The sequence below is a fragment of the Plectropomus leopardus genome, chromosome 15 (genome assembly GCF_026936395.1).
Source record: "Plectropomus leopardus strain MGB_pleo_1.0 chromosome 15, ASM2693639v1, whole genome shotgun sequence".
NCBI classification, from domain to species: Eukaryota; Metazoa; Chordata; class Actinopteri; order Perciformes; family Serranidae; genus Plectropomus; species Plectropomus leopardus.
In genome coordinates, this window is record NC_142190.1 from 12936917 (window position 1) to 12948981 (window position 12065).

Here is a 12065-nt window from a genome sequence, read left to right on the forward strand (position 1 = left end):
TTACAAACCTCTGGCTACTTTAAATTATTCATTTAGGTATAAAAAAGAATACAAATGTTATATTTAGCAGACCTCACAGGCAAGAAAATAATTGTCAGAGAGCAAGATATGCCCTTTAGCTTCTAAAAATAAAATAAAGAACAAAACAATCATAGTTTTAATATGCACTTTAATTTGTCATTCATTTATTTACTTAATTTGTGTTCTAACTCTGCTGTCATTTCAGACCCTGCCACTCACACTGCCTGCCCTCATCAGGAGATTTACTCGACCTGCTTATTATCGCTCAGCTGTTCCTCATTCTCCCAGTAAATACCCCACTCGCAGACTTTGAAGCTTTTATGTGTCTTAAAAAAGACGGTCACTGACAAAAAGTGACTTAATGACAATACAGAACGTCATCATGCCAAACCACGTCAAACGCGGTTTTACAGCCTTGTAGCAGTGGCAAGACAACCGTAGTGTAGTTCCTTTTAGCCTTACAATATATTTTTACTTCTGGTGATTGTGTTTAGACTTCAAAAATCCTGAAAGCCATGTGAAGATTATCTTGCTGAGCAAAATGTGTAAGTATCATTGCCATTTCATCACAGAGCTTCACACAAATCCATTAGGTTTTTGACTATGGAACCAGTGAAATGCTAGCTCCAGGTTGGCCTACTGAAAAACGTCATCCCTGAGACACACTATTTTGCATTCTGTCTTCAACTGACTCCTTGTTAATTTGTTGATTGCCCAGATCATTTTTAATCCTTGTACTTTTTTTTTCTTTTTTTTTGCTCAGTAAAGACTCTCTGCTTTGTTCATTTGCCTTCTGAGTCGGGCTCTTGGGTTTTTCATCTGTAAACCCTGACACCCTTCATCCTCCCCGAACCCCCCCTTCAACTGACTACAGTTCAAGATCATGGAAGAAGATGAAACGCCTCTGTCCCTTTCAGAAAAGGCACATGCACATCCCTGGCTCAACATCAAGAGCCTGCATGCCTTTCAAAAGACAAAGAACAGTCATATAATGCGCTGCCTACTTAGTCTGCCCAAAATGGTGGACATCTCAACCTTCAAGAATTCCTTACAGAATGCACATATTTTGCCATTTGTAATCAAAGTTTAATATTCAGAGCCAGAAAATGAACATGCACCTACAGCTGTTATTAGCTGCTATTTGAAGGTAATGCATTGATGTAGAAAACTGCATCTAATAAAGTTGTTCACTGCTTGAGTTGGCTTTCACATTATACCTTTTTCCTATTCTTACACAAGTGGTTATTTTTGTGAGTATTTCACTTATACTTGAGTCAGTATAATTATAAAGTATCAATACCTTTACTTGGATATTATTTTTGTTTACATTACCCACCTTGCATTCATACAATGGTTCTAGGTTTAGGAAGGTAAAGTTATCAGGTTATGTTAGGTTTAGAAAAAGAAACACTGTTAGGAATTTACATCAAAGCCAAGACACACTAAACCAGCATCAGTAAAACTAATGAGAATAAATGCCCTCTACTGTGTCGCCTAATGTCGCTGTGTTTTGTCCAAAAAGTTGCACATGGATATACAAAAACCGACAGCCAACCACCATGTACATTCTGCACCTGCGTGAGAGGAAATGCCCCTCCATACCAGCAGATGGCGGTCATCCGTAATGTCCATTCAAAACAGGAACCCAGAAAACTGCCATGATGCTAGTTACCCACTTAGCAAATTAACAATGCTATCTAATGTTGAAAGAACAAAGCATATTTACTATGTGGCAGTGAACAATAACACAACCCATCAAAAAATGTTTCTGCTAAAGAGCTCAGTGGCAGAGGGAAAGACATCCTGCCTTATATAACAAGTTTGTTTTGACCTCTCTCACTCTAGATTTATCTGTTTGTCTACATTTTTTACTTCCTTTTCTGCTCTTGTGTGTTGGGCTGAACAGCCAGTCAAAGTGACTTAATTCACCAACGGGCTCCATGGCTGCCAACGCGTATTCGACATGTTGAATCGGTGGAAAAAAACCTCACAGTCGTGAACCAATGGTGTGGAACACACCGTAGTGACAAGGGCCATGGACGCTCGCCGTCAGTTAAACATGTGCAGACAAGCGACAGTCAGCTCAGTGTGTCACAGCCTTTAGGGTTAGGGGGACTAAACTCAAAGTTCACTTAATTTCACAGAGTAGTGAACACGGTCCCAAACATTGGTTTATTGCTGGAAAGTCCTGTCTTTGTTTGACCCATTCACCACCACAGCCTGTCTTATTATGCAGACTTTCCTTCAGGACATTAGTTACATGGATGCAGCCTTCCCAATTACACAAAATACTGACTCATGATTTGTTTGTCATGTTATATATAAATTGTGGGGCATTACTTCTCATAGATATATGTACAAACAGTGCATGAGAACAACCTGATCCACCACTGTACCTGCCATTTTCAATTCACACCAAAGGTGTTGCCTGCAACTGATGTCAATGCACTGCGCAGAACAGTCCAGTTCTTCCAAACTACACTGGAGAAATAATTTCTTCATGGACTTGGTTTTGTGTGCAGGGGCATTGTCATGTCTGCATAGTCTCACCATAGAATGGAACATTCATATGTGAAAATTCAATAAATACATTGTGAATAGGGTGAAATGCCAAAAAGGGCACTAATGATAAAAAATGACATACAAAGAAGAGAGAACTTCTGTCGACAAGAGATAGGGCTGAATTGTTGATATGACCTTTAGAATATTTGTAGTGGCAGGGAAGGAAGAATCTCTCTCTCTCTCTTTCCAATCTCTTTCTCCTTCCACCCCTCCCTCCTACCTCCTCTTCCTTCAGCTAACTAATCATTAGCTTTGGCCAGCCAGACATCAGACAAGGCAGTTTTCATTACGATTGCCGCTTACTTCCTCTCCTTCCTCAAACCCCCCAAAAGCCACCTCACTCCCACCATCTCCCCCAGTGTTTTTTCCCTCACCTAACTAAGCCTCATCATTAGCTGCAGCCAGCCAGACATCAGACAGAACCGGCTTCGTTAAGACTGGAGATTGGCATTTGCTGTCCACGGGGCATCTCTCCTTTTTCTATTTCTCTGTCTCGTTCCATTTGATTTTTTTGAACTACAGGCAGCTAAACCACAGCTCACAGTGCTGGCTGATGAATGGATTCTGCCCAAAACATGGCAGAATACAGATGTAGCCATTATAATTACAGTTTTCACTGCTTTTCTTACTTGCTGAACTGTTGCTGTATCATGGCTCCGAAAGACATTGTTAAAGAACAGTCAGACTTCCCTTTGTCAGCTGTCATAGTGTGAGCAATAATGAGTAAATGAAATTAGCTAAAAGTTAACCCTGATTGCCTCAATGTTGCACTCTATACTTTTACACAATTACCCTTCAGCCATTTAACATATCAAGGTATTCAAACTAGACAATTAGAGCTTTTCAGATATAAAAAAGGGTTTTTTTTGTTCTTTGGGTTTTTTTTGCAAGTTTTCTGCCCTATTAAATCTATGTGGCAGGTTGCTGCTTGGACATAGCATCTCTATGTACTAATATGTAGCCATATTGTGACATATTTAATGGCATCACAATTGCCACACAATTGCCCAAGTACACAACACTATAGTAACATGCAAAGCTAGTTTCATCGTATTTGTTTTTGTTTTGTCATATCGTTTTAAGTTGATACAGAGAAGTTAACTTAAAGATGACACCATTTATATTTTTATAACACTGGATAAGTTGACAATGTTAAAATAATGTGACAATGTGAAAGTTTGCTTGTGATGATGAGCCTACCAAACGCGACCTCACTCAGAGCTCGTCAAATACGACACTTGGTCAGTGACCTTCAACATCAGATACCAAAACAGAGACCCACCAGATGTCCAGAGTACAAGTTTACTGTTTTGGTTCATTTTCACTGTTCTCATGTTATCGTTTTTAGCTGCAATAGGCAACTGTTTTCAATAAGAAAGCACCACAAAATGGCAGACAGACACAGTTAGCAACTAGCTGTTGGACAATCATTTAGCAGCTAAAGGGACAGATACCTCACTCAGTAGTTGGCAGAGACCAGAAACCAAATTATAAGAGAGTGAATACTGGGTGTGCATTTGCAAGGTGGCCAGGAACTCCAAACTACTGATAATGAAACTGCTGGATGTGTAAAAAAGCAGCTGTTGGCTAACAAATTTGTCTTTTCAAAGTATCAGATAATGATATGTCAGTGTTGTTTAAACAACTTGTTTCCATTGCCCGAGAGAAACAAAAGCTATCCTCTGATTGACAGCAGGTTGTTCAAATTGGCTAATGTCTTCAGTCACCACATTCTACATCAAGCTCTTTCATGAAAGAACTTGTGTGTTGCTTTGAACCAAAGCTTCCTCAAAATTATTGCAGTGTGATGTCAATGAAACTAACTTCTTGCTCCTTTATAAATGTGGGATAAATCTGTAAATGGGGGAGGATTCAGCAGTGGCTACTGCTGTACAGGTGATTTGTTATGTTTTTTCTCTGATCTGCTCCCATGCCTCTTCTTTCTCTCTGATCTTTCCCTCGGTCTTTGGGCTTGTTATTACGTCTTCCTTCTCCCTGAACTTGGTTTCATCTGTATGACTTTTTTTTCTCTCTGTCCATCCCCGCCTTTCCAACAAATTGTTTCCTATCTTTTCATCACTGCCTCTTCCATTTTTTACCCCTCTGCCCACCTCTTCTTGCTTCCATCTCTGTCATGCAGATGGTGAGTCTGTTACTGGTGATAAGACTGTTCAAAGTAGCTTTATGCTGCTGACGGCAGCTTTCGAGAAAAAAAATAAATAAATAAAACTGTCCTGAAACCAAAGCTGTAATGCAAAACTTTCTAAATAACAATACATAAGTAGGACATAAGCTGCCACTCTGCAACTGTATGCCTGCCCGACTACTTGCCTGAAATTGGCTTTTTTAAATGATGCACGGGAGATTTTATTATGTCCACAAAAACAGAGCGTAAAACACATTTCAGTACACTCCTGACAGGAATATCAGCAATCCCTGCCACATTGTGTTTTACTTCTATGTGAGATTCCAGCCGCAGAAAGCAAAGAAAAACTATGAAAAACCCATGCCTCTTAAACACAGTTTGGCTGTATTTACAGTCTGTTTCTCCAGCGTTCATTGGGACCATCAGACATGCTGTTACCTCAGCCTCAGGCCGGAGGTTGTTTAAGAGAACGAAGCACATAAAGATGAATAACAAGTAGAGCAGGAATATGGTCAACTGAGGAGGGCAGGAGAAGCAATAGGGTTTGAGGAAAAGTTACAACCACCAACCATGTTTAGCCTCAGAAAAACTCCCTTGGTGTCAATACTTTCCACTCAGTTAAACATAGACTACACACAGTAGATGTACATACATACCCTAAACATTCATAGGGGCAGACGTATGCTCAGGGGGGCCGAGGGCTCACCAATTGTGATTTATTGGAGTTGACTGCCTTCTTAACCTAAAACACTGTTAGCCAGTCAGTAAGAATAAGTAACCAACATAACCAAAACAGTTGCAGCTATTGTTGAAAACCAATATATGAAAAAAGTGTAAGAAAGAAGAATCCTCTAAAATAGTTGCTTTTGTTTAGCAATATGACTAAGCAAGAGGTCCACTTACTTGCTTCTTCCAGAGCTTTCAATGATATTTGACAGTCTTCATCAACAGACGTAGTTTGCTTAGTTGTCACATCACCTATGGAACTTCAGTCACATGATAACAGAAATGTTATATTTTATACCTCAAGTCATATAATGAGAAGTGAACAAGCTCTAAAGACAGTGAGATGCAGCTGAAAAGTTAAAAAATGCAAGTTTATCTTAAGTTAAGTTTTTTTTTTTGTTTTTTGTGTTTTTAAAACTATTTTCACATTCACAGGTAGTGGTGTTTTGTATTTCATTTCTTTGCTGTTGTTGTTGTTTTGTTTTCTGCTGGGACAAAAAAATAAATAAAATAAAAATGTGTTAAACTGGCAAGGCCAAAACACATCTTGATGGTTGAAATTGGTAAAGATGGAAAACTCATCCCTTTGTTTTTAAAAAAGAATAATGAGGTAACTATCCTCCAAATATGACATGGCTTATAATTAAAAAGATGCTAATTATTAAAATTAAATCAACATGAGACTGAAATGAAAAATGATGAAATGACTCAAATGTGCCGCACTATAATACATATTAAATTGGCAGAGAGCAATTAGGGATAAAATCAAATCAAAAGAAACCGTTAGAACCAGCAGGACAACAGGATGGACATGTTCATCAGATATTTTGATTGTTGAGGTAGAGACCAGGCATAGAGGAGGGTGACAGATTGTGTGGGTTTTTGTTTACACAATTAAACCCTGACAGGGAGTGTGTGAGGGAGAGGCCGGTCGATTTAGCACAAAGTGTCTAATTTGCTACAGGGTGAAAATAAGCAGCTTAAAAGCATATGAAGTTGCACTCTGTCGGATGGTTCTGTGTTATTTGTCGGTAAGCTGTAATTACTCTGTCTGGACTTTATTGCAGTTTGAATTCAGCGATGAAAAGGGAAGAGAGGGGAGTGGAGGCAGAGAGTGGATGAGTCAAAGAACGAATGAAGTGGGGAAAAAAAGGAGTGAGGGAAATGTTATGCTCTAGACTGCTGTTTACAACAGCGTGGCCTGAAATGTTGTGTGCGCGCGTGAGCACCTCATGTCCTTGTTGTTATTAGAATATGGTTATCAGCTTGACAACAGCAACATCCAATGAGCTCAAAAAGATTAGAACAAATTAAAAGTAACTGGAGATGAAAGTAGAAAACCTGCAACATTAGGGCTTAACTCTTAAGGGCTTAATAGCTTTTCTACAGCACTAGGACACTAAGGCACTTGTGTGCCAATTAATTATTAATCCTATGTATGTTGGACAAAAAATATCTGTTTTACTGTGACTGACTTTTTACTTTCACCTCTTAGGAGAAATGGAATGTGATACATCACACTTTGGATATTAAGTTTACTTTGTGACTTTATTTTCTCTTCCAAATAAAGTTGACTGACCTTGGAGTTGGTTTACAACCTGTCTAAGTGTCTAATTGCTTTTGTCGCTCGCTTTTTTTTGTGATTTGTTTTTTAGCAGTCTGAGATCTCAGCAAAGAGGTAAGGTGGTGAGCGCAACGTTATAACCAATATAGGTCAAGGATGTGTTTAAACACCTTGTTATGTAGTCTCTCTTGCATTTATTTTTTCCCTTTTTCTGAAAAAAAAAAAAAAATTCCCTTAACCTATCAGACTTGCCATGTTTGTCAGCTTAGTTGCCAGAATAAAATGATAGAACATATATGTTAAATTTGTAGGTTTATCATTCAATCATCATACCAACAATACTAAAGTGACATAGTTTAGATGAGCTATTTTTTTTCATCAGGAGGAGAAAGGGATTGTGGATGCCATGAAAATTAGGCAAGATGTTGTCAAGCAGCAGACCATGGTGGAGACCAACAAATGAGGATATGGTTTTACTGGAGTTTGGGGCATTCCCAGCCATGTTTTCTAGCAACCAAACCAGGTATTATTTAAGTCCATAAGTAAGTTGTAAAGCATCCTCGTTACATCAAATCAAGTTATATAGTCACAGACGGTCCATGGGTTACATTACTATAATAACTATTATATGTGCCATTTTTCATGTTATTACAGCTCACTGAAAAGTTTTAAAGTATCCTTCATTGTTTTCTAGCTTTGGACAGATGTGATGTTTATGGCTGGGTACCTCGGGTTTTATAAAGGGGCAAAAACTCTAGTAGCTGTGGAGGGAGGGTAGGTTGATGCTCCCTATGGTCATTAGAATGACATTATTCTGTGCACTCGGTCCATTTATCAATCTTCTGTCCTCCTGGCACCCCTTTTCTTCACCCCTGTATAAATCACCACATTGTTCAGCCTTTTTTTCAGAATTTGTTTCCTAGTTCCATCATCTTCCTCCTCTTCTATTCCAGTCTACCTCACCCAGTTGATTTTCTGCTCTGGGCTCCATGACATTCTCATCCAAAAGCACTAATGACTGCTTTCCCTCTGCTGAAATATTCCTGCATCTCTTTAGAGGCCTTTTTCGAGCACTAATCACACTGGTTCAGCTTCCTTTCTCTTCATGTGTTATTCAGTCATTTGCTGTCAGCCACTATTGTAGCTGTTTATAAGAAAAAGGCTTGCCATGCTTTGTGTTGTTGTCATTTGAGGAGCAGAGTGTGACCTACAATATGTGGATTTCTCTTGATAGAGATAATGGGTTTCTATCCGCTGTGCTGTGAACACAGGGCTCCTGGCAAGGGTGCTTGGCTGCCATTGATTTTTGCACACTTTGGGGATGAATCCATAGAAGCGATTTAGAAAGATAGCTCATACAAATAGCGTAGGAGCGTCTTTAATCGCAAGGAACATTGCAGATTAACCTCAGTGCACACTGTTCAGTGTGTAAAACAGATATAAGATTTACCTTTACATCTTAGTACAGCATTAATGGAAAAAATAATAAGTCAAAGCTGAACTTACATTCAATATCAATGTTATAACAAACTTTCATTCAGTATCAATGGCCATGCAAGCTTATAAACATCCATTTTTAGCTACAAATATGCAGTTTCCAACTCTAAAAAAGCTATTCAAAGAAAGTGACATTTTAAGGTCAACATACGGGGGTCGAATCCACCATACTTATTTCATACAATACTACCCTTTATCTGGTCATTTATTGCACACTGTTTCTGTGGCTAACTGTTGCATGTCATTTTTACAGCACTTGCTGTATCATTGGCCACAGAGGTGTTCGGTACACATGAGACTATGTCATGTGTACAACACATGTAGTTCTCTTTGATGAATAATAGAGCAAACACAACAAGCCCCGTGCTGTCCTTACTTGTTTATTACAACATAAAGCTGCCCAGGGAAGCTCTTGGTACAACATATCAGATTCTCATAGGGATAGAGATAAACCAAAAACTTAAACTAACGTTCTATTCACTCAGCGTTAGAGTGTCTCTGACGTCATATGGAACCTTAGAAGAGGCAAAACAATGTTGTGTAATCCTTGGACCAGACTGTTTACCATTAACCTGGTGCTCTGGAAACTGTTTGGAAAAGGGCAGCCCCTTTCAAAATAAGCTTGACAGGTGACTGGATAAACCACTAGTATATTACCGCCTACCACGGGTCAAACGGAGAAAGAAAATGTCTTATCCATTGAGAAAAGCCATCAGTGCCAATCTATTTATTTATTTTTTTTTTTATATTTCACATTTGTGATAACTGATATATTACCACTTCTTATATGTCTGCAACATCCTGTCACAACTTTTACAGTTGTTACTTTGTGAAAGTGAGACCTTGGAAAATCCCTTAACATCATTATCATTGACTTTAAATAGGCACATTTAAAGGTTGGGATTCCAATAGCTTGCTCATTTATGAATATTTTGACATGAAATTACCTCATATGTCTTTGACATCCTGTCACAATTTTCTCAACTGTTTATTTGTGGAAGAGAGCTCTCAGAAAATCACTACACATTATTAACATTGACCTATTGCCTTAAATACACACATTGAAAGGATGCTGACATCAAATACTTTTCATGTGTCTGTGACATCCTGTCAGAACTTTCACAGCTGTTAGTTTGTGGAAAAGAGCTCCAGAAAAATGCAGCTACAAAAATTATGTCTGAAAAACTGTTGCTGTGGAGATGATACACCATTTGGTCTTGTCACTTCGGTGTGAACAGTCAGGTAATCTTCGGTCTCAACTGGACTTCAGCTGAGACTCAGGAGACTAATCGGACTGAAAGCCTCTCTGGTGTGAACAAAAATCTGTACAAAATTATCTTGAAGTGCTAGTGAATGCAGATTTATTTAGAAATTTAAAAAACATTTGCTTTAATGTCAACTTTGTCTCATCCAGTAGCGTTTTGCATTGGACCTCTCACTGGTTACTTACACTTCCATTGTCAGCTCAGCCATGACAAGCTTGTGACTGTAGATTCTGAAGAGGAGCCAGGGAGCAGCATCAGCAATACACACAGGGTATTATAGAAATAGCTCCAAACAGTTTGCTTTTGACTGCAAAGCTGGTGTATCCATTTTCTCCTAATTAATGCAGTAAACATCCATCATTAACAGTAATATCATTAACAGTAATTGCAATGAAAAAGTTGTCTAACCAGTTTGCAACTTCTTTCTTCTCCGGGCCTGACAGGCAAAATAAAAAGAAGTCTCTGTGTATGTTTTCTTACTGAACCTCCTCCGTCTGTTTAGAGGGCTTTCTGTCCACAGGAGGCCTTTCTTTAAAGTGATTCTGCACAGTTTTCTGCTTCGGCTTTTTTCTTTACTCTGGGCTGAAAGAATGTATTGTTCTGAATTCTAATGTTTTTTTTTTTTCATAGTTTAACATGTTTACCTAAATGCTTAACATTGAATATTGATGACCTTTGACACAGCGCCACACTGCCAACGGGATTTGAGCTCAAACAGCAAATCTTTTGGACTAAAGGTGTCACAATCCTGCTCCTCTCCCCCCTCAGTACTTTTCCACTCACTCTCCCTCTGCTCCCTCTACCTGCTGACCACGCCCACTCTGCCTGCTCACTCACTCACCTCCAGCTGCAGTCCATCAGTAATCAACTCAGTATATAGGCCACCCACACACACATACTCATTGCCAGATTGTTCCTTCGCATTATGCAAGACTCTCCAGCATTCTCCTGCCAGATCTCTGAAAGCCGACCCTGCCTGTTCCTGACCTGCTCTCTTTGCCTGATCCCCGGTAAACCTACCTGCCTTCTGTCCCCGACCACGAGTTCTGTTTTGGCATTCCTGATCTGCTCTGCTGGCAAAGACCTCTCCGCCTGGCCCCGACGACCCTCCTGGTCCATCCCCATCGGTACCGTTGCATCATCGGACTGCTCACTCGGTTTCGGAACCTCCGCCTGTCCCCGACCACGCTTCCGCCTTCTCCTCGACGGTATCTCCACACGTGCTGTTGACCTGCTGGGCTACGGGGTTTCCTCTGCATCCACGCCGAGTGACGTAAGCTTCGGTTCGTTGCTTCGATCTCCCTCCAGAGACTTTGTTGTGGGTTCCGATCCGAAGAACGAACTGTGTGCAGAATTACTTCATCTTGCTTCGTGTCTGATTTGTGCTGGGCTGAATAAACGTCATTACCAACTATCCCTGTTTACCGGTGTACTGCATCTGGGTCCGTACAACACCCGTTACAAAAGGGGTGGATGAAGAACTAAGAATACAGACAGTTCCGTACTATTTCTTTTAGTTCAATGATTGTGGTCAATGTGAAAAGGCAGTGGGTTTTTTTTTGTCCAAATCCTTGTCTTTCTTACTCCCAGCATGATATACTATACATAAAAATCATCTCAATCCATTGCTTTTCTAACTGTTTGAGGACATGCCCGGGAAATTTACTTTATATCTTCCTATTTTTCCAACTACACTGCTCCTATAGGAGCAAAATAGGAGCCAAAGTGCAAAACAAATCCAACATGCATGCAAGGACAAGTGGGACTCACACAATGGCTCCATCATCACCTGTTGTCACATTGTCATCGCTCAGCAGCAGAACAGTTTGCCCTCTGCATCCTGAGCTGCTCAGTTTGTTTCATTCAGCTCCACTACAGGGAGAAGCTCCCACTGCACCCGGAGCTGAGGACCATTATGTAGTTTGGCACCGCAGAGCTTGTCACACCAGTCAGAGCCCGCAGTGGTGCAGATGGGTTAATTGGTTCTTGGCTGTACAGAGCACCTTCAGGCTTGAGCACAGGAACAAAAGAGACACTGGATGCAGTATGATTTTTTCTCTATTTTTCTCCATCTCTCTGTTCCTCTCAAACACACACACACCAAACAGCACATGAGTTACACTTTAGCAATTTGCTCACAAAACAAGATTATAATCTGGATTCTCTTTAATTCATAGTCCTGCCTACTCTGTCTGGAAGTTAAGGATTAAGCTTTTATTTTTTATTTAATTTATATCAAATCCTACCTTTAATTGATAGAGAGAATTCAGAATTAGGGAAAACC